At 44.7% G+C, this 24630-nt stretch overlaps 1 long non-coding RNA gene across 1 annotated transcript in view; it reads right to left on the reverse strand.

Moving 5' to 3' along the window:
• The window catches only part of LOC146858009 (uncharacterized), a 138943-nt gene that overhangs the window by 80805 nt on the left and 33508 nt on the right, over positions 1-24630 (reverse strand). The window contains exon 2 of the long non-coding RNA XR_014979640.1: positions 11946-12066. This is a non-coding gene — a long non-coding RNA (uncharacterized LOC146858009). The remainder of the gene's footprint in view (positions 1-11945; positions 12067-24630) is intronic.

The raw sequence follows: 24630 nt of genomic DNA on the forward strand, positions 1-24630 counted from the left end.
TCTCAGCAATCTCAACATTGATGTTAACATGACATGTCCGAGTACGTTTAAACTCAAGTCTTCTTTTTTACGTACAATTCATTGTGATGCTGTTGAGGTTTTTGAGAGGGGTTTGGTTATGAAATTGAAAAATATAAAATATAAGACCAAATGCATTACCTAAATGAACCTGCATTGTACCCAATTCTGTGCCTTGGAATGTTTGAGGGCTGATACTTCAATTACAATGCTCCAAACCGAAATGTGGGGGAACTCTCCAAACCTGATTATCTCGCTGAAGTAGGCAAATTGGGGGATCTCTCCTGCCACACCCCTTCAAATCAACCCGAGATGCTACTTCGAACTGCAAATATTGGGAATTACTGGTGGATTGGAAGGAGAAAGGACTACTAAATAAATACCACTGGGGATAATGATTGTTTCATCCATTAGGTAACTCGTTGTGTTTTTATCAAAATACATTGACCACTACCTCAGGCCATTTGTTACTGCACTCCTTGCACATATCAAGGACACAACACGCTTCTGAACCATAATTGAGAACATACATTGAGAGGAATACACACTAGTACATTTGGCATCAGTAGCTTGTTTACGATCATCAAGCATGACCTAGGCAATAAACCCTGCAGATATTTCATGAGGGCTAAGTCCATTTCTCGCCTGTTAATGACAGAAATGTTAGTGAACATGATCCATTACGGTTTCACCAACAATTTTGTCTTTTTGACAACCAACTTTACAGACAGGTGCAGGGCACCATGATGGGCACCTGGTTCACTCCCAGCTAGGCAAAGATGTTAATGGGCTGGTGGGAGGAGCAGGTGTCCATAAATCTGGGACCTTTGATGAGAGGGTGGTACTGTGGGCCAAATTTATAGATGACATATTGCCTGTCTGGAAAGGGGATGAGAAATCCACCAGAGGCGTTATGTCCACTTTCAATAACCATGAGTGTATCTTGGAATTTGCAGGACTCACCAGCAGGTCTAGTACAGTATTTCTAGATGTGGCGATTACTGTCAGAAATGGCCAAACGGAGACCAAACTTTTCAGTAAACAGACGGTAGGCAATAGTTTACTTAATACGTCTAACGCACATTCATCTAGTCTGGTATACAACATCCCCTATGGTGAGCTCCTCCATGCAAAACAAAGCTACAGCACCAGGCAGAACTTTGAGAATGAAAAGAAGATCATGGGGCAAAGGTTCAGAGAAAGAGGACATAGCCAAAAGGTGAAAGCTAAGGCTAATGCCAGAGGGGATCTAGTCCCTAGGACACATTTATTACAGCACAGCATCAGTCGAAAGCAACAGGAGCCTGGGCAAGTGAGATTTATCACCACGTATTCCAACCAAGCATATAACGTCAGGAGGATTTTTAACAGGAAATGGCACACACTGAACACTGATGAAACATTAGTCAAATATCTACACAACTCTCCACAAATCACCTTTATAAAATGTCCCTACTTGGCAACCTAAGCCACAATCTAGTTACTGAATGTACCATTGAGTAACCAGAGAGGCTACACAAGAGAATTCTTCTGCTGCATCACTTGTAAGACTTGCAGTAATAGCTCCAACTGCTCCCACATTAAGATACCAAACTCTTGCAGAGAATATACCATTAATAAAATGTACTCATGCAAACTGAATACGGAGTGTAGTGTCTCAATTGCCTGTGTGGCAAACTCTATACTGGGTGTAAAGTACAGGCCAAGAATCATTAAAGCACAAATGTGCAATTTGACACAAAGATTATCAGTACCAGGTGGAACAACACTTCCAAATGAAAAGCAACTAAAACTTGTGGTGATTGATGGCATCGAACTGGACATCAGAGGTGGTGACAGGGAATACAAATTGCGGGTCCTGGAATCCAAGAATATTTTTGATTTTGATACATTAGAACCTCTAGGTCTGAATTCCAGTGAAGAAATGACTGAGCATCTGGGTTGATTTGTGCAGCTGTATGACATATGTTTTCCTTCCTTTAGGCTCAGTTTGATTGTCTTTTGACGTTGAGCTGATTTTAATCAGATTTTATTGTTCCTTTTCACCTAGGTACTCGCAGTAATTGGTATTGAGAGTAGCCAGCTGAGCACTTTTTTTCACCTTTTAGCAACACCCTATCCGAGCTTTTTGATTCACACCCGGCGGACCTCAGAAGTATATTGTTGCATTTATATGGGGCACAATAGAAGCAACTCCTGGCACAAGCCCAGGCATTTCCCAGTCCACTTGGGCAGAACTGTTTCATCTCTCTACGCAACTGAAACAGAGTTAAACACTTGGGTTGGACCATTCGCATACACTCCTATGGTTTGTGTCACCCTTTGAGACACATTAATAGGGTGCAATTGGGCAGTAAGCATGGGTAGAGGCATTGCATCAAGCTTGGCAGCAAGCACAATGACAGTGATTGCTAGTAATTTGCCATGACAGTAATATCATTTGGAACGCCTGAGACGTAAAGTGGTATTGCAGACTGTAAGACACCTTGCACTTCTACATTCTGCTGTTTAATGCAGTAGCGGGTTCAGGATTGAGCACTCGGTGGTGGAGGTTCTACGCTATTTGCCTCAGCATTAGTGTGTTATCGACAAATAGCTTATTTGGTTATGAGAGAAGGTACTGTATGTGACATTTAAAATGAATTATTTGTTTGACGCAAATAAATACATATATATACAAATAACAGAAAATTAAACAAATGACAAATAATGATATTACATATGTTTAAAGATTAATAAAAAATAATTAAAGTCTGGGAATAATAGATATACAATTCCCACTCTAGTCTGAGCAACAGTAGGTAAAGTGTTGTACTCCAGAGAGGTAAAATGTACTGTTTTTACTCCAGTATGTGCAGCGTTTAGGAAAGCGTTGGACTCTGGAGAGGTAACATTTACTATTCCCACTGCAGTCTTTGCAACAGTATGGGAAGAATTGGAATCCGGATGGATAACATTTACTATTCCCACTCCAGTCTGTGCAACAGTAGGAAAATCATTGCACTTCAGAGGGATTAAATCTACTATTTCCACTGTAGTCTGTGCAACAGTAGGGAAAGTGTTGAATTTAGGATGGGTTAAATTTACTATTCCCACTTCAGTCTGTGCAACAGTAGGGAAAGCGCTGCTCTACGGATGAGTAACATTTACTGTTCTCACTGCAGTCTGTGTAGCAGTAGAGAAAGTGTTGAATTTGGTGGGGTAATAATGACTGTTTCCACTCCAGTACGGGAAGAGTTGGAATCCGGAGGGATAACATTTTAAATTCCTACTCCAGTATGTGCAACTGCAGGGAAATCATTGGACTTCAGAGGGATGAAATTTACTATTCCCACTCCACTCCGTGCAACAGTAGGGAAAGTGTTGCACTTCGGGAAGGTAAAATTTACTGTTCTCATTCCAGTCTGTGCAGCAGTAGGGAAAGTGTTGAACTTGGAGGGGTAAAAATTACTATTTCCACTCCAATCTGTGCAACAGTATGGAAAGTACTTAACTTCAATCACATAACATATATGAATCATAACCCTGTGAATTTATAGTATATATAAAAATCTTAATATATCAAAAAATAGGTAGATCAATATAAAAAACTATTAACATAATTAATAAAAACATTATTGATAATTATCAATATAAAATATTGTCATTTATGTATTACTTAACTTACCACACTATACCCCCACAAACCTACCAACCCACATTAAAAATATAACTAAAGAAATAAAGGTAACACTAATAAAATAATTTTTAATCAATTTCTTATTAAGTAATACAACTAAATAAATAAAGGTATCACTATTAAAATAATTTTTAATAAATTTCTTATTAAGTAATAATTAATTCATTAGTTAATTAGTTAATTGATTGATAATTAACTTCCCATCATATACCATAATAAACCCTGGAGCCTGCATTTAATATTTAACTTAAAACATTACATTATTGCACAATTTACATAATTAATAATCAATTAAATAATGAATACTACATTGTTAGTTAACTGTTAATTATGTATTATTTAATTAAATTCACACCCCATAGCCCTACAAACTCAACAGCCTTCAACTAATATATAGCTTAAAAATGTCATTGTTGTTCAATACGCATGTTTAATAATCAATTAAATAATACATAAAAAATTAATTGTTGATTAATTATCACTTAATTAACTTCCCACCCCATACCTCTACAAACCCGAATGCCCACACTTAATATAAACTTGAAAAAATAATGATTACACATTTTACATATTTGTTAATCAATTACATAATTTATAAAGTGTTAATTATAGATAATTAACTTCCCACTCTTCACCCCTACACATCTAGCAACCCACTACAACAATATAAATTACCATTAGCAATTACATTTAAAAGTTTACAATTATACAAAAAGTAATAATGCATAAAGTTAATACATGATTAACACACATAAAAATAATTAAAAATATATATTTTTGACAACAATATTATTGAAACAATATTAACAACAACAATATTATTGAACAATCGATATTCTTGACAACAATAATTCTGCATAACAATATTTTTGTACCATGATATGGTTTTCCAATATGTCTGCAAATCAATTTTCCTAATCCAATATTTGTCCAAATACCTTATTTATACATGTCATAGTTAACCAGAAGACAGACATTTTCAACAATAGCCCAACTTTTCACATTAGGCAAGGAAGCCTACATAACCACTAAGAACCGAAGAACTAAATGAGTCAGTGCACACACAGGATAAAAAAAAGAAACAACTTGACGAGTGCTTGCAGCCTACAGAAATCTCTCCGAGCGTTACTTTAAGGTTTTGAGAGATTTAGGCTCCATCATCAAAAACCTTTGAGGACACTGTTGGAAAAACAACAGTAGATTCTGCCAACTCAGAACAACACTTTGGGTGTTGCCCTGTTTCTCCTGGGGCACAGCCGGCAGGATAAGCTGTTTTTTGTCATATCCCAGCATTTATGGGGCAATCTATTATGAATCCTGCAGGCCCACTGATGGAGTTGTGTAGGCTTGTACATGTTTCCTTTCCTTATTCCATTTAATTTTAAAGGACCCTTTGGTAAATAAATTGGTCCCCCCCATAGGAAACTATGGGGGAAAAGCAGGAAAATGCATAGAAATACAGGCATTGCTTTCACAAAGTTCACCTTCTCGTTTTAGGCCGATGTTGGGACCAGGTCCAAACTTCCAGCAAAAGAAGTTCGGAAGCATCCAGGATCGGCTGGGAGCAGAGGTGCTGAAGTCTTGGAAGCTGGTGCGCAAAGAAAAGGGGGACACTTGAAAAAGCACTGCATAGAGGGATTTACAGGTAAGTACGGTGGGTCTCCTCAAAGGAAGGAGGTTTCAAGGGTCTGGTAACCATGGAAGCAGGGCTAGTTGGTTAGTTCTGAGGCCAGTGGGGTCAGATGCAGAGCGAACAGGTCAGCCGGGCATTGTGTGTCTTGAGGTCCTTGTGGTCAGGAGCAGGATACCTGGAGAGGCAATCTTGTAACAGCTGGACCACTCAGAAAGTGGGTATCCACTCTCCAGTGCCTCAATGTCCCTCTGTGGGTGTTTGCTTCTGGTCCCCAGGGACTCCATAGTTGGCTCTTCTCCTTGGGGTTTGATGTTGAGGGGTCTAGTACCCCAAGTATTGGTACGCCACAGCTGTGGTAGGTCCTAGTGTCTCCAAACTTGGTGGAGAGACAGATCTGACCATCTGGAGCAGTTGTTCATTTTTTCACTTTGGTGCTGCATCAAGATCATCGAGGAGCAACATGTCAACAAACCAGACTTCACGGGATCGGTGCCTTTAATGTGGAGGGCAGTGATGCCTTCACTCCAAGATGCTTTATAGTGAATTCTTGTATGTTTGGGGTGTTCTGGGAAACTTGGAGTCCTTTCAGGTTTAAGGATGAAACATGAGCAGCAATTATTGTGCCCTGGTAGCAGAAGACAGCTTTTGGCGCCTTTTTCTTCTGCACCAGAGCTTTGTTTCTTGTGCAGCGGGTCTTGTTTTTCCTGGTCTTCTCTTGTCCATTGAATCTGATGTTCAGGTTTTGGGGTGATACCGAAATACTTAATTTCGGGGTATTACAAGGAGGGACAGGTATTAGCAGATGGGCCACTTACCTTTAGGGTGTCTACGCCCTCTAGTGACTACTTCTTGTGGGAAGAGGCACTACCCTAGCCCTGATAGGAGGTTTTCTCACCATACTGAGAGGGGATCACCTCACCTGCCCTGCCCTAGGGGTGGTGTAGGCTAGGTTGGGACCCTCCTCCTATAATTACCAATTTGTTTTCCTTGTCTCCTCCCAAATGTGGAGCAGGAAAGGGGGCCTCCCATTCCCCACTATCTGGAGGTTTCAAAGGTGGCATTGCCTTTGAATCTTCCTGCCAAGGAAGGCCAACCTGTCTTGGAGGAAGTGTGAAGCACTTCAGCCCAGAGCAGGCTTTGTCTCTGTCCTCTGAGCAGCCGTGGCCTGTGCAGGTAACAGCGGTGAGGCGATGGGGCGGGTGAGGGGGATTCTGAGGGATGATGCAGAGGAAAAATTAAATAAATAATTAATTTTCCCTCTGCATCGTCCCTCAAAATCCCCCAAGCAGCCCTACCTTCCCACCGCTTTTACTTGCATGGACCGCGGCTGCCTCTTAGAGAACAGGCTCTCACCCCATGAGGTCAGAAACAGGTCTGGTAGTGCCAGGCTGCCGAAAACAAGTCAGCAACCACACCAGTTCTTGGTAGGTTTTCTGGGGTACCTCTAAAAGGGTCTCCCTTGTGAATGTATTAATAAATCTAGGATAGGATAGGATAGAGTTTTATGAAGCGCTCGAATGGCGAGGCGTCTTGGTGCTAGGAGGTGAGAAAAGAGATGGACTGCAAACAACTGTACCGACCATTTTAGACCACGGGGAAAAGCCACGTTTTCAGCAGTTTCCTGAACATTAGCCTGTTTGGTTGAAGTCTCACAGTGGTAGGCAGTTGGTTCCATAGCCTGGCTGCACAGTGTGATAGACTCCTACCTCTCCATCTGGCTCTACAGATTTTGGTGCTACAGATGCCACCAGCGTTTGTGGATCTGAGGCTTCTCGTAGGAGTATACCAGTGGAAGAATTTACTGAAGTCAGCTGCCCCTCCGCCATATACTGTCTTGTGAACCAGGCCTTAAGCTTGAAACTAAAATTTGTCTAACACTAGCATCAGTGAGGATTTATTAAAACAAGATGTTTGGCACCAAACACCTTAGAAATCAGTGGAGCCATCATGGAGCTAGGAAACGTATCCTGCCCAGGTATTCTTTATGGCTTCCCTGTGCACTAACAACATCTCAGAATGGACTGGACATTGCAGGGGCAAATCTGTGCATGATAATATGCCCACGCATAGTATATAGTGCACCCTGCCTTAGGGCTAAAGGCCTGCTGCAGGGGTGACTTACATATATCCCATGCAGTATATGGCAGTCATGTAACAGGGATGTGTGCCATGCTGACTCTTCAGATTTGTCTGCACCAATACATGCAGCCTGCAATGGCAGAGTGTAAAGCCTTAGTGAGGGGTTCATGGGTTGGTACAACCATGTCCTAGGTACCAGGGTTACCAGTTATTTGGGACTTACAGTGGTAGCTGAGGTGCTGCCAGTCATGGTGCAATTTTTGGGAAAGAAACCTGGTACTGGGTACCTGGTTAACAGGGACCTAATGCACTTACAGTTCTAAATTACATCAGTCATCAGGCAAAAAGTGGTGGCTAACTATGTCAAAAGAGGTACTTTCCTGCATGATCCCCAAACGAAAGAGGATGAGACTAACTTTCCCTAGTGAGCCTTCATCATCTAAGTGGAAGAACCTGGAAAGCCCATTTGCATAAGCATAGGCAGTCCTATGTCTGTGTTCCACTTCAAAGTCCAATCCCTGTAGGGATATGGACCACCTTTGCAGTTTGGGATTCTCACCTTTCATCTGCATTAACTGTCTGAGAGTTCTGTGGCTGGTTTGAACCATGGAGTGAGACTCAAACACGTATGGCCTCAGCTCCTTCAGAGACCATACCACAGGAAAGGCTTCCTTCTCAATGCACTCCAACACTGTTCCCAGGGAAGTAGCCTTCTACTGATGAAGGCCATAGGCCAGTCTTGACCATGGTCATTTATTTGTATAGGACAGCTCCTATCCCATGTTTAGAGGCATAATATGAAGCATTCAGAATGTTGCGGAGCACATTGCTCCCGTCAGAGTGTTAAAAGCCTTTTGACAGCTCACTGTCCAGTTCACCTTTTTGGGCATTCTTTTGAAGGTCAGTTCTGTGAGGGGTGTTGAAATGGTTCCATAATCCTTCACAAACCTCCTGTAGGACCCTGTCAGCCCAAGGAAGGCCCTGACTTGAGTCTGGGTTGTTTTAGCCACCCAGTCCAGAATGGTCTGGATCTTGGGTTGTAGGGGTTGAACCTGGCCTCTACCAACAATGTGGTGCAAGTATACAACCTTCTCGTACCCTATCTGGCACATGCTTGCATTGATAGTGAGTCCTTCACTTCTCAGAGCCTCTAATCCTTTCCCAAGGTGGATCAGGTGATCCAACCAGGTGGAGCTAATGACAGCAAAAACATCTAGGTAAGCTGCACTGTACAATTCTAATCCAGTAAGGACTTTGTTCACCAACCTTTGTGGCAGGGGCCTTTTTCAGTCCAAAAGGCATCACAGTAAAATGCAGATCTCCCTTTTGCTCCTAGAGTCGGACCTATCTGCCAGTGCCCAGATGTGAGATCAAAGGTACTCAGATATTTGGCCGCTCCCAACCTGTCAACTAATTCATATGCTCTTGGAATTGGGTGTGAATCAGTTTTGGTCACTGCATTTAGTCCCTATATTCCACACAGACCCCCATCTCTTTCTTACTAGCCTGGGTTTGAGATTTGGGACTAACACCACAGGGCTGGCCCAGGGGCTCTAAGATGGCTCTATGACTCCCAGTTCCATATCTTGCTTCCTTCAACATTGATGTTCTCTTTCACATGATCAGACTGCCTGTAGATTTTGGTTTTGACAGGTAGGCTTTCACCAGTGTCCATATCATGGGTACACCAGCTAGTCTGACCAGGGGTCAAAGAGAAGAGCTCAGCAAACTTATTTAGGACTTGCCTGCAATCCTTCTGCTGCTTTGGCCCATCTTTTGGGGTGTTGGACAGGAGATCAGGGAGAGAAATACTCTCTGCTTCCTGATCCCCATCTGTGACCATGAGCATGGTCTCATCTAGCCCGGCCACAATAGGGTTTAAGGAGGTTCACATGGATAACCCTCTTCAGATTCCTACAAGAGCCAAACTCCACCAGGTAGGTGACCTCCTCTTTTCTTTCTAAGATTGGGTGGGGCCCACTCTAATTATCTTGGAGATCCCTAGAGGCCACAGGCTCCAAAACCCATACCTTCTGCCCTAGGTGGAAATCTGTCATGGCAGCCTTTTGATCATACCATTGCTTCTAAAGCTCTTGGCTAGCCTCAAGGTTTTGGTTTGTTTTCTCCATATATTCAGCGATCCTGGAGCGGAGGCCAAATACATAGTCCACTATGCCCTGTTTAGGTTCAACAACAGGTTTCTCCCATCCCTACTTCACAAAGGCACAATGGACCCTTAATAGGATGACCAAAAAAAAGTTCAAATGGGGATACACCCACTCCCTTCAGTGGCAGTTCCCTGTAGGCAAAAAGCAGGCAAGGAAGTAGGGCATCCCTTCTTCTCCTGAGCTTTTCAGGGAGTTCACCAATCATACCTTTCATGAACTTGAATCTTTCAACAAGGCCATTCCACTGCAGATGGTAGAGGGTAGTCAACGTCTAGGTCACGCCACACTCCTTCCACATGTGTTTTAGGTAGCCAGACATGAAGTTTGTACCTCTATCTGATATACTCTCCTTAGGGAAGCCCACTCTGGTAAAGATACCAATGAGGACCCAAGCCATTTGAGGGGTAGTAGCAGAGCTAAGGGGAATTGCTTCAAGATACCTGGTGGCATGATCCACTACCACTGGACTATATCTGTTCCTGATGCTATATCAAGGGGACCAACAATGTCAATCGCTACCCTCTCAAAGGGAACCCCAACCACTGGGAGTGGAATTAAGGGGCCTTTGGTTGCCCACATATCTTGCCACTGGCTTGACAGGTGGACCAAAAAGTTCAGCTTGGCAATGCTCCAGCTCCAGCTTCAGAAGCACAGTTTCCCCTGGGACTTACTCTTCTTCCCCCTGAGGAGAAGGGTCTCGATTTGCAGCTGGTTCTCCAGTCTGCTTTCCGTTTATCTTTGATGGTTGGGCCATTCTTCCAGATGCTAGCACCTCTTTTTCGCTTTGTGCTCTGATTTTTACAAAAAACCCAGTGTGGGATTAAAGGTATTTCTGCGTGGATTCTCACCTCTGCCTCAGCACAGGCTGAGACTCCAAATCATTGCCAAGCAAACGATAAACTGGTATGGATGAAGAGACTGATACTTCCCTTTTTCCACCAACCCCTCCCCAGTCAAAGCACACCATCCCCATTGGATGTTTTTTTGTCACATTGTCAGCATTGGTTACTGGATAGGTCCTTCCAGGTAGATACTCTTCTGGGGACACCAGTTAATAGGATGCTGTCTGTATTTGTGTATTTGTGCATGTTAATGGACCAGAAAGCCAAATTGCTAGGTCCACAGCCCCCAATGGAGTCGCCTTGGTGAGCACTCTGACATGGTCAGTGCTCACCTGAAATCCCATCTGGAGATTGGCCACTGCATTTACTGCAGGTGCACTCGAGGCATTTGGTTTGTTTTTACAGCCAGGGCCTCCAGTTTGGTTTCCTGGTGCTCTAGAGTCATGACACCAAGCAGTTTGGGATCCCAGTTCTTACCCTGGTGCCCTCCCTTGGGATAAGATGAGTTTCTGGGCCCACCCTCCTGAGCAGGTTTTTGGGGACCTGAAAAAGACTCATTTTTGTTTTTCCCTTTCTGGTCACCATCTCTCCCTGGGGGGTGGCTTTTTGGCCTTTTTCTTTTGGTCTCCCCGACCAGTAGTAGTTCTGGTCAGGGGTCAAAGCCTTCCTCCCAGGAATGTAAGTCCGCAGCAGACCAGGCAGCATGGTGAAATTGTAACCAAAGGAGCTGGGAGGAGAAAAAGCTAAAACCAGAGCAAGATTGATACATTTAAATTAGAGAAGGAGTGGGCCCTTGCCAAACTAGAGAAGGAGCAGGCCCTTGCTGAAATGGAGAGAGAGCAAGTTCTAGAGGAGAAAAAGTTGGAGTTGGAGGACAGAAAAATGACCCCGGAGCTCAGCATCAGTGATCTTGACATCAGAGCCCTGATAGATCCGGAGAAGAGCAAGTCATGCTCTGGAGACTAGTTGCTGCTCTACTACTGATTCCGTGTGGTGCTGCCTGATAGATAGTAAATGCCGGGAGAGGGGCGGGGCTTTCACTCCCAACGCTGTTTTGGTACTGATGTTGCAGACTACGGATGGGATCAGCGCGCCCTGGCCCATATTGATTGGTTCGACGCTCAAAATACCAGGCTCCTTTGCCATACAGGTTCTCCTTGCATCTTGTATGTAGCGTAAATCGCTGTTGCGTTTTACTCAATATTTAAAAATGTCGCATTTCAAAATACTCTTAATAACCAGAATTATAATAGGAACGTGAACTAACTGCAGCTGGGCTCATGTTCCCGAGGAGTGAACTTCCACGGACACTGGGAAGGTCTCACACTTTCTTCTTCATTAGTACGGCACAGCTCCTGTCCGGTTCAGGGCCAGATATTGCCACAATAACCTAAAACGTTTTCCTGTGCAGTTTAACTCCAGTAAATCTTCAATAATAACAACAACTTTATGGCCATCAATCATGTTTCAACTCTGTACCGAGAGATGAGCATCAGCTGGGATCTTCATCAGTAAAACAAGCTTACCTGATTCCAGACCTGGCCAGCGTTGCTCCCGTCTTCGCTCCAACGTCCTCCGACATAGTTCTGGATCTCGCCCGACATCCCTTGACATCCGGTGAAGGTATTCCGGTTCTGGATATTCTGTCTTCCGCCATCAAGCAACAAAGGAGAAAATAAAAACAAGATTAACAAAGGGTTGCTTGGCACGCCTCAACTCGCACGGTAACACATTCAAAAGGTAGAAAAGACCATTTTAAGACTATTTATTATTTTTGGAACCTTGGTAATACAGTTAAATACTTTCTTTTGTACCGAGTGGGGTGCCCAGTCAAGAGGTGTGTGTGCAGGTTGGGATCCTATACTGCAGCGCTATCATATTACACGAGTTGGTTAACTGCACTGGACTTCATTACATTAACATTTGTGTTTAACTCTCCGTGCTGGTGCTGGTCCTTTTCACTTGGTACTACTACCTGCGCATTCCTGCCAGCCACTGCTAGGAGAGTCATCCGGGCAGTCCACAGTCCCGGTTCCGGCCGTGAGCGGAGGTCGCCGACTGGGACTATAAGCCCCAGCATTCTTAGCGGCGCGAACGCCCCAAACGCTGCCCACGCACGCTGCAATGCGCCAGGAGGTGCTTAAAAACAACGCAGGGCTCCTGCGGCACGGGACGCGCGTGGGCGTGCCTGTGCCAAGGGCGGGTCTATCTGCGGCCGTCGGGGCCCGGAGGAGGCCGGGCTGGGCCATCCCTCGTTTAAGTGCAACCCCAAATACATCAAGGTGAGTCAAAATCTATTGTACTTGTCACTATTACAAGCACCGATAAGCCTATAAGCATGGGGAAACGCAATGGAGGACCAAGTCTAAACCCACGGACTATGACAAGCATTGATAGTATGTTGGAGAGAGCAGTCAACATAGTCGTAAACGAAATAGAACTAACTGAGAGGTACATGTCATTGGGTCTGGCAGCGCCACCATGCAGTCTTGCTGTTTGGGAAGCCCTAGGTGACAATGATGATAATCCAACGGCACTTAACATACAGACCGCAATGCCTAGTACCCAGCCGCTAATAAGATCTAATGACTGCAATAATGAGGAGGTATTGGCGGCACCCTGTAATGGCGCTTCGGGTGGTGTTGCCCTTCCTATAATTACATCAACAGGTGCAATACGGAAAAGGAAGCCAACCAAACCAATTGTCTCTAAGAGGAAGCATCCGCCCCGCGTAACCCATCCCCGCACTGCTATTAGCGCATGGATTCAGGGCTCTGTAAACGCTCCCGACAGTGCAGTGGCTGATTTAGTAGCAGAGCCAACACAAACTAATGTAATAACTTGCTCCATCAGTACACAAACTGATGCTGTTGTGCCCTTCTCTACCAGCTGCGGACTGGGTGAGGTCTCAATCAATCTCATAATGGACACTGTATGCGAACGCTTGAAAGACATTGTGGACAATAACTTTTCCGCTCTTTGCCGACGATTAGATTATTTGGAGACACTGTCAGACAAGTTAAACTCCCAAATAATTGCCCTTAAAACTACTACACTACACGGACAGAATTCTAATCCTGTTGGTGTATCTACCAGTGGTCAGCAATTACAGGCACCAGTCATAACAGCCACTGCCCCTTTAGAAACCTGTGTCACTTGCCATAAAGTTAAAGAATGTTTTTTATCTAAATCTTTTGTAACTTATGATAAACAACCTAGCATAGGGCTAATGAGTTGCCCACCCGCCATTCCACCATGTGGGCCATTAGCGACACAAAATGCCCTAGTGAGCACTGCAGTGTTAATAAATTTGGGGAGTTTGAGGGTCAGCCCACATAGCATGCAGAACACACAAAGTGGTGAAGTCCCTAGTTGCCCGAGCAGGGAATTGACAGAAGGAAGCAGGGAAGTCCTCAGTCTCCCCCCGGCAGCCTGCCCATATGTACTGGTTTTAGCTGGAGTACCTCCACTCAGAAATGAGCAAAAAGAATCTTGGGTCCAGTTGCGCAATAAATGTGCTGACTGGCTCGGAAAACCTAAAGGACTGCGGGCAGCAAACATTAATGATATTATCATGGTACGAAGGGTAGGATGGGTTGGTATCTCCCCAAAGAACATCAGGGGTGATTGCATAGTCATTAACTTTAGAAAACCACCGTTGGTAAAAAAAATATTATTAGCTATGGAGGAGCCTAACAAAATGAACCCCACTCTTATTTGGTCATTGCCGCTGGGTTATTTTTATAAACCAGTGTTAGGGACGGTAACTTATGAGGCCCCTCCATTGACCACGCATAATAGATTTTCTAGCCTGTCCGGCCTTGACAACCAGGACTGACTGGCCCTTTTACCATTATCTAACCCGACCATTCTCCTACCAGCTATGCCCGTAAGTCCAGGCCAAGATCTCCAATCTGCTGTTGAAAAAAAAATGTAACTTAAATATCTTGAGTTGGAATATTGCCGGCTTGGCCTCAAAAATTGAATTGGATGAATGGGTAAAAACAGTTCAAGCATGTGACATCCTTATGCTGCAAGAAACCTGGGCAACACGAGAATTACATCAAGAAGGGTTCGAATGTTATAATATAACTGCCCCCATTCCTAAAATCGAACGCCCATCAGGCGGTCTTTCTATCTGGATTAAAATCTCCGCAGGTGGCAGTGTTAGGTTCCTAACAACTGACAATGACAAGTTTCAGGCGTTAATTTATACTCGAGGTGTTTACATCTGTTTGATTAATTTTTATAATAATGATTTCTATACCATTCCAAATGGGAATTTTATAAACTTGTTTAATTTTATTTCAAATTTACAAAGGCAAAGGTTGTTTGACAAGTTAGCTGGTATTTGTCTAGGTGGTGACTTCAATGCGAGGATTCCTAGCAGTAACATTTTAGACAAGGAAACCACTACAGATAAACGCCCGTGTATTAGGGGGGCAGAACTGTTGATTCATTTGTCTAATTACAACTTAATAAATGTAATGGAAATTGCGGCTGTATCCCATAAAGTTAGTCATATTATACCAACATATAGAGGACGAGGCTGTGCCTCCACTATTGACTATGTGATTATATCTCCCTCACTGGAAGATTGTTTGTTAAGGGCCGAGGTCTTACGAACTTTTCTGGGCGATCATAACCCTATTGCTATAGCACTAAAAATGGCCCCCAGGCCAAAATTTGTGAAAGAAAGTGGGGCTAGCAATTTAGTGCTTTCCACTGACAATCTAAGACTGGCCTGGCGAGGCGTTGATAACAACGACCTATTTCCTAGAATGATAAAACCTTTTCCAGGACTAATTGCTAGTTGTTTGTCACCAGTTGATCACAACCCTGAGGTAATTGATGCCTTTGTTCAACTGTGTGGGGGCATTAAACAAGTATTATCTAGACCACTAACTGAGTCTAACCGGGGTCCACGCTGGTTTGATAGTGCTTGCTCTAGAGCTAATAGAGATCTCCGCGAGGCCCTTGTGATGAATCCTAGGGACTCGGTATTAGTAAAATCCTCGAGACACCAATACAAGTGCATCACGAAACAACGGAAAGAAGAGATCCTAAAAGAGAGATGGGATAGCCTTGTGTGCGCTACCAAACTTAACAACGGGAATGGTTTTTGGTTAGCTGTGAAGGAGATGAGAACTGCAGGCCACCCATTAACTTCTATAAGCTGTACAATTTCCAGCGAAGCATGGGTATCCCATTTTTCAAAGATCTATCAAGCCACACCAAGGAATGAGGAATCATATAACTATCAAAGACCCTCTAGGATTGAGATATCCGTATCTGAAGTCGAGGAAGCCATACACCAAAGCTTGGGCAATAAAGCCCCTGGTCCCGACGGGCTACCGATAGATCTTATTAAACACAAACCTGTTTTTTGGGCACCCCTCTTATTGAATGTTTTTAATAATCTAACTGTTGCTCCAATTCCTTGCACATGGTCTACTAGTATTATTGTTCCTATTTTTAAAAAGGGTGATCGTTCCAACCCTAGCTGCTATAGGCCAATCTCCTTGATTGATAATACACTAAAAATCCTTGGGAGAATCCTGTTCAATAAGATTAGGTCCTGGGCCGAGGATGAACATATTTTAAATTCTTGTCAGTTAGGTTTTAGAAGCAAAATAGGCACTGTAGGACAGTGCCTAAGCCTTAACTTAATTATTGGTAAATATACCGTAGCACGAAAATCCCCTATTTACTTAGCCTTCATGGACCTTACTTCAGCTTTTGATTTTGTTAACAGGTCACACCTTTGGTCTATTCTTTTAAAATATGGGTTGGACGAAGTTTTAGTTATCGTACCTACATGGGTGCGGATTGGTAAAGGTGGTGAGGTCACACAGGATATCACTATTGGAAGAGGGGTCAGGCAAGGGTGCGTATTGGCCCCTCTTTTATTCATTTTATTTATTAATGATTTGCATGACTCCCTGTCTAAGCTCACTAATGATGTTCCCATCATTAATGGTAATATCCTACCCGCCTTATTATATGCGGATGATGCGGTCCTGATGGGCCGCACACCAAGTGCACTGCACACTTTAATACAGGGTTTCGTTGGTTTTATGGCAGTTTTAGATCTTCGTACAAATTTTAACAAATCTTTTATAATGGCATGTGGCCCAGAAAAGCCCCTTGTTAATTCAATCCCCATAGGCAACGAACGTTTACTAAGCACCCGCACTTTTCCTTATCTGGGGCTGATATTTGCAGCCAATGGTTCATGGACTACTCATGTGGCACACAGCAGGGGAAAATTCGCTAAATCAATTAATTCGGTATTGTCACTACCCCAACCGAAAAAAGTTGAGGTGGTACTACCTATTACCAAAATTTTTAAATTGCAGTGCATCTCTGTTGCAACCTATGGGGCGGAAGTTTGGGGCTTTACTGGTTGTAGTGGCATTCAGGGTGAGGAAAACAGATTCTGTAGGAAATTGCTTGGGGTCCCAATCTCCGCATCACAGTATATTTGCCATAGAGAGTTAAAATTGCCATATATCGAGGACTTTATTAGGGCGCGACCTGGTATATTTTGGCTCAAAGTTTGGCAGAACCGAGCAGCAATAGTTACAAGAAATATAATTTCTGACTGCCTGAAATGTGAAAAGGGGCTAGACATACCGTGGCTTTCTGCCGTGCGGGAAAGTCTAATCAGTGTAAACCTCGAACATATCTTCTTCAACCCAACTAATATGGATGGTATAAGTAAAAAAATCGCTTCAGGAGGTGTTATATGATAAGTATAGCAGGGCTAGACATGATGAAGAGCTCCTGAAATCTTCAGTAGCAAGGTATATGTCCTTAGAAGATGTACGGCTGCCGCCATATTAACTCCCATCTAGTTACCTTCTGAAGAATATTAGCCGTTGGGAAAGAGGATTGTTGTTTCGAGTAAGAGCGGGTACTATGAAATATATGCTCAGTTTCCCCCTAGGATTTAATGCTAAGCTAGATCAAATGTTATGCCCATGTGATAACCTTAGTAAACAAACAATGCCACATTTTCTATTTTTCTGTAATTTCTATCAAATGTACACAACATTGTTTTTGATTCCTTTTATTTAAGGAAACCGCCATTAATGATCATAAAACATCCTACACAGAAATTCTTAAATTAGAAGAGGATGCTTTGGTTTTCGGTGTAGGTTCCTTCTTGAAAGTGGCAGTCCGCTCACGCACCTCTATGAGTACTTCATGAATGTCCATTTTTTAGGAGAGCACTGTATATGTTATTTCCCCTTTAGGATCACATGATATCGAGGCATTTTGTAATGAACAAATGTAACCAACTGCACTTTATAGCTATATTGTAATGCCATTTTGTATTTATTGGACTTTTATGGGCACTGTTTTGTACGATGCTGTTATTATACCGATCTTATGTATTTTAATATTGATTTATTTTGACCTGTGCTTTTATGGATACATTTTTGAATCCGAATAAAGATTAATTATTATTATTATATTATAGAAGGGTCTAGCAATAGCAATGGTGGCAGCATTCCTGCAGTTCCCACTGGTGAGTCTCGAGTCAGGATACACAAGGATTATGTGGTGGGAGATGACAACAGACAAATGATGTGCATCCTATAAAGTGGCTCTAGGAGTTCTGAGGTGGTAGTTTATGGAGCTATCTGCACACAGTGGGGATGGACGAACTCCTTACACTAGAAGTAGAGGATCAGACATGCTACACTGCAATTAAGGCCATCCTAATAAGTAAGTTTGGACTGCAGCTGAGATGTATATTCTCAGATTCAGGGGCAGCCACAAGATCTCATCACGGACATAGATGGATTTCTTGCTTTATTCCAGCAAGGCACTGAAGGGCTCTGTGACGGGCCGCAAGGTTGATGATTATTCAGGGCTGACCAACTAGATTTTGAAGGAGCACATGCTTGCTAATTGTTCTTCAGATCTGCACCAGCACCGAGTTGATAGAAAGTTTTCTGAACCCAGGAATGTTGCTGAGGAGTTGGACATCTGGGGGGGCACCATAGTGTGCAACAAGGCATCTGAGGGAAGGACTCGAAAAAGTGTGGTCAGGGTTACCATCAGAAGAAGGATGGGGAAGATAAAAAGACAGAGGGGGAGATTTACTAAGATTTTGCAACATGTTTGTGCACAAAAGTGACGCACATCAGCGCAAAATCTTGTTTAGCGCTGGAAATAACAGAAACGTAATGCATAGCACTGCTTCACATTACTTTGTGCCATGGGGGAGCACCAGGGATGGTGCATGGACGTTACCATGCAACCACCCAAGGTTTCTCATGATAAACCCAATTTAATAAATAAAGTAGATTGGGTTTTAGTATGAGAAAACTGTGCCCTTTTCAAGTAGGCCCAAGGAAGGAGAAATGCTTACATTTCTCCTTCCTTTTCCAACATTACATGTCTGCTGAACTTTACAGCACACATACAAAGTGAGAAAATGGTTAAATTGAGTCTGTGCATAGTATTTTGTACTGGAAGATCTCCTTCCAGTACAAAACCTATGCTATACTCCTGGAGACACCCAGGCACCATGGTGCAAAGCAGCTGATTTCAGAGTGGGTGCTAGTGAGAGGGGAGGAGAGTGTCTTATTTTAGTAAATAGGGCACTCTCCTAATCTCTCCTTTTCACATAGCGCAGGGCCGTATTTGCGGCTGCTGCAGTGCGCTACGTGCAAAAAATAGTAAATCTGCCCCAGAGTTCTCTAAAGGTCCCCAAAACAACTCACAGGGGAAAGGGTTTGGTTCTCATTCTCACTCTGGCCATCAAAAGAAAAACTACCCTGACAAAGGGCAGCACCCCATGCCCATCAAGTGCTATGAATAAATGTTCTCATCACCAACTGGGAAGACCTGCTGCACTCATCCAGTATTTTGTGATTAATATGGCTAACCTCTATGCATATTAATAAATGATAAGACATTGTTTGAACATAGTCATACAGTTATAATTCACAACGATTAGTGTATGCCATGTGTGTCTAAAATCTGTACTTATCCCAACCCAGGGAGACTGGTTTACATGCATTGATATTAAATCTTGCTTTTTATGTCGCAGTTCTAATCCTCTTCTTACACTTTACATTCCTCTCAAAGATGCTTTCAGGTTATCTCCTTGTTCCATCGACTAGCCCTGCTATTAGTTTGTCTCAGAGTTGTTTATTTCCTCAATGTTCACCCTAATTCGTATATATGTGTCCTCTCTCCCTAACCCTAGTTTAGACATCCCCTTCAGTCCATAGTGCTCTGAAATGGTGATTTGATGGCATGTAATCAGTGTTTAAAACCGCTTGAACAAACAAACAAACTAACAAATAAGACAAAGATCAATATCCTGAGAAACAATCATGTAGTCAAGCACATATACGTCCACACAGCAATCTTTGAAGTTGTTCTTCTTTGCTTTTTATTCCATATTTTGTATGTTAATCAGCACTCCAATCTTCATCAATAACATATTGCCACAGATATAGCCAACACGTGTTTCGTATTTATGGATTTAACCATAGATTTCCTCAGGGCTAAAACAAACAAATGAATAAGCTATATTACAACATTTATAACCAAAGTCTGGTAGTCAAGTCAAGTCAAAAGCACTTTATTCGATTATTTAAAAATCATAAAAGTATACTATACAGTTACATAGAGTTAAAAGTTTCTAGAGCATATTATACAAATAAAATTTTTTAAAATATAAAAGGTCAGTGACATATACATATAAATCCACACATATTCACTAAAATTTTATAGTAGCAAATGTGTCATGATTCATAACCCCAATATTTCATGTATTACTAGAGGATTGATTTAGATTGTATCATACGATCTCGGGAAAACGTTTACAGAATCAGAACCTACATTCAACTGGAGTCTTTTCCTTCTAGCACGGATAGAGGCAATCAAAAAATTGGCTACACCAAACATTACTAAAGGGGTCTCCAATAATTGAAGATAATACAATGCAGGTTTAAACTGTACAAACCCCTTTTCCCTTAACAACGGTCTAATGAACTTTTTCCTACTTTCAGAAAAGAAAGAACAGAAAAACACAAAATGTGTCTGGTCCTGATCAGAAAAATTATCACAGTCACAAGGTGCGTTTTCCTTTGGATGACACCAGTTTTCATAAGTTCCCAACAAAAAATGAGCTTGATTAAATCTAAATTTTGTTAGGAGCCATCGATGATAGGGTCTAGTAACAATAGTCAGATAGGGTTGAATTGACAAGGACGAGATCAGCAAAAAGTGTGACCTAACTGTAGGCTTTGTGATTTCCTTTGCTTCTCTTTCTAATTCTCGTAAATTTATGAATTGTGTTTTTACCCATGTAATATCTTCCTTAATAAGATTTTCCGGGTTCAGATATAATTCAGGGCGACCCAGAAGCACTGCAGATGTTTTAATAAAAGTCAACCACGGGGGGCGCTAGAGAGCCGCGCAAGATGGCCGCCTGCTAGGGCTGCTCTGCCGGCCGAGATTCTCATCCGCCCAATATCCTGGTTCCTACCTGCCATCCATGCCATCTTGATGTGGGTCTGTCCTCCTCAACCCTCCTGCATCCCGGTGATCCTTTCTGGTGGCAGCTGTGGGCCTGCTGCGCTTGATTCTCCCTGCTTGGACTCCCGGCCTGGTGTCTAATGGCGGCGCCTCGTGGCAGGCTGTAGGTGGATCCTTATGCGGCTGATGGTGCTTCCGCTTGCCTGCTGAATCTGGCTGCTGCACCGGAGGCTCGGTGAGGCTGTGGGGACGCTTCGCCGGTACCTGCTGCTGCCATCCCTGGAGTAAGGCGCGCTGAGTGCGTGGAAAACCCGGTGAAGATACTGGCTCCGCTCGCCCGCCACTAGCGAGGCTGCTGGTCTTACGCTCCCGGGAGATCGTGCCGCTGGCCTGGGCGGAGCGTGTGTGCGGTGCCTGTGGCGCTGAGGAGCCGGGAGCGGTGGCGGAGAGTGGCGCTCGGCAGGGCCTGCCTGGAACCGCTGATTTGATCGACGCACTACTCCCAGCATTGGCGCTGTGGTAATTGGGCACGTTCAGCGCTTGTGGCGGTGATTTGCGCTGCGGGGCCTTCCTGAGGGCAGCGATCTCCCCTCAGACTTCACCTGGTGCCTGTACTGGTGGGGGGCCGGTGTCCGGAGCTCTGGAGTTATGTGGCGCCTGACGGATCCGAGATGAGACGTGCCTGGCCCCTTGCTCCCTAGAGACTGTGCCTCCAACATTGGTGACCTCGGCGGCGGAGACTAGCAAGTGAGAAGCGCTGATGGAGAGCAGTTAGACCAGCCTGGCACCGCTGTATTGATCTGCGCTCTGCAGGTAAGGCAGACTTGCGACGCCTGCTTGTTGCGGCCTCTGACCGGCTCGATAGCGCTGCGGGGCCAGGTGGCACACTTGGCTGTATGTGGCGCGACATACTGGCCCTGAGTTCTGCGACTGGAGGCTAAGCTCTGCGCGGCGTTGGCGCCTTGATACTGCTGGGCCCGGTATCCTTGGGGTGACGAGCTCTCTGTGCTCCTTGGGTGGAGCCCCCTGCCTCGGCGCCCGCATATTGCGACGGGGGCTGGAGCTGGGGTGCCTACTGTTGCCTTGCGGAGGCCTGGGTGGCTGGTGGGGGTGCTAATGCTGGCCTGCCACCCCTGATTTGGTGCACGGGCGGCGCTCTTCGTCGAGGGACCTGCCGTGGAGGCCTATTTATCCAGCTGGGGGAGTATAGACCAGCGGAGGCCCGCATCATCTGGTGAGCCTCACGGGTCCCCCCTTGCACTGCGTGCCTACCTAGTATTAGGGCCTGTACTCCGTCTAAACGGAACTGTGTCCCATTGCCTTTGTACTGCAAGGATCTTGGTGCCCTGACTCTCTAGACTCTGTGGGGCACTTTATCTGCCTGGCACAGCAGAGGCATCTAATAATCTATCATGGGACGGGCGGACAAGCAGCAAGGCAAGCTCTCTTTCACGGCCAAGCCGCCTCCGAAGCCCCTGTCGCCGGCTACTTCTACTGCTGATCTCGGTGCGGAGGGGGGGACTGGGGCCAGGCTGGAGGGCATGTTGATTGCGATGCAGCAGAGCCTGCACACTATAGATGCCAAAATCGACACCTTAAATTTACGTATGGACAATATGGCCTCCAGACTAGATAAGCACGGGGAGCAGCTGACTGAGGCTGAACAGCATATTTCTCAGGCGGAGGACAGAGTGGAGGCAGTTGGCACTTCCTGTGCCAGTATGGAAAAGGTTCTGGAGATTATTAGGGCCAAAAATGAGGACCTTGAAGCTCGGTCTCGACGGAATAACCTCCGCATTACAGGCGTTGCAGAATCGACCAATACGGGACCTATGGAATTGTTTGTCGAGACCCTACTTGCATCGCTGTTTGGTGTGGAACATTTTTCTAAAGTTCTTATTGTCGAGCGAGCCCATCGCTCCTTAGCTGCGCGACCCATCCCTGGAGCGCCTCCACGACCCATTATAGCTCGTTTGCTGAACTACCGGGACAGGGACACTGCGCTGCGCTTAGCCCGGGAGAAAGGCAGCTTGAGCTATCAGGGAATGAAAGTGGAACTCTTTCCTGACTTTACAGTTGCGGTGCAGCAGGCGCGTAGGGAATACCAAACTGTGAAGAAAAAATTGCAACAGCTCAATATTGCGTATGCCATGCTGTATCCGGCGCGCTTGCGCGTTCATTATGATGGGAAGTTCCGCATATTCTCTACCCCTAAGGAGGCGCTTCAGTTTCTCCGGCAATTGGAGCATCGCTCACCGCGGCGATCTCCGCCACAGGTGAACATGGATGAATCGGACTCTGTCGGTTGAATGATGCTGACTGGCCTCTTGGACTGTATTGTTGTTCATTTTTGTCCTGCCTGCTGGCAAGTGATGTGTTTTCATACGTCATTCTCCGCTGCTTCCACTTGCTACTAGCCTCCTTAATGATGTTTCATCTTGCTATCTAGTTATGTTTACCTGGTTGTTTTGCTCTGTGGGGCCTTGACGGAGTGCACTATATTGTTCCTGTAACTGCTGACTGTGTTGGGGAGGGGCGATATTGTTCTGGTAATGGGCATGGGAGGGTACCCTCCACTATTGCCAGATGTGGGTAGCTCCTCTCCTTTAATCTCGGCCCACCCTGTACATCTCGGGGTGTTAGAGGCCTCTGGTGCTTCCCCATATGGGAATTCCCCGCAAAATTGCCTTTTCAGTTCTTACTTATGACATGGTCACGCTAGCCTTTCTATGGAATTTCCCTATGGGTGTTATGTCTATTGTGCGACCTATTCTGGAATTTTTTTCTTATTGCTGGTTGTGGGGTTGTCACGGCAGTTTTTTCTTCTGCTGGAGTGGGTGGGGGGTATGTTGGGGGTTGTACGGTTTTGAATGGTACACTGACTGTGCATGCTGGTGTGGTGGGAGGTGGCTGGGAGCAGCCTACCTATATTTTGATGTTGATATGTGTTCCCGAGCCGTAACATAGCCACCCCTACTGATGGGGAGATATCGTGGCTCAGCTGGAATGTGAGAGGACTTAATAACCCCCGTAAGGTCCGACAGGTGACTGCCTATCTTGACCGCCATAATGTTCGCATCGCTCTCCTACAAGAGACGCATCTTACTAAACAGGCGGTCGCATCGGTTGCCACTAGATGGGCAGGGGTCCGTCTTGCAGCTTGCTACTCCTCCTACGCTCGGGGGGTTATGATCTTGATTAAAAAAGGCACCCCTTTTGTTCCGCTTGTTATTGATGAAGATGCAGGTGGGCGCTACCTCATAGTACAGGGTACGCTCTACAATCGGTCTTTAGTTATTGTAAATGTATATGGGCCTAATGTGGACGACCCTTCTTTTTACGATGACTTGTGGGGGAAACTCTATAGACTGCCACCTGGCACTCTTATTTGTGGGGGTGATTTTAATGTAGCCCTGGACCCGGACATGGATAGAGTCTCTACTGTGGATAGACCTCCCCGACGAGCAGCGGCAGCTATGCGTGATGGTATGACGATGCTGGGGTTGGTGGATGTGTGGCATCTAAGACACCCCGGTGAACGGGAAGGCACGTGTCACTCTTTTGCTCGTTCTGTTTGGTCTCGAATAGACTTCTGGTTACTGACCCATGATGCTATAAATTGGGTGACGCAGGTTGCACACTTGCCTCAGACACTTTCGGACCACTCCCCGGTACTTCTTCGTTTGGCCTTACCGACCGATGCCC

The sequence above is a fragment of the Triturus cristatus genome, chromosome 3_2, assembly GCF_964204655.1.
Source record: "Triturus cristatus chromosome 3_2, aTriCri1.1, whole genome shotgun sequence".
NCBI classification, from domain to species: domain Eukaryota; kingdom Metazoa; phylum Chordata; class Amphibia; order Caudata; family Salamandridae; genus Triturus; species Triturus cristatus.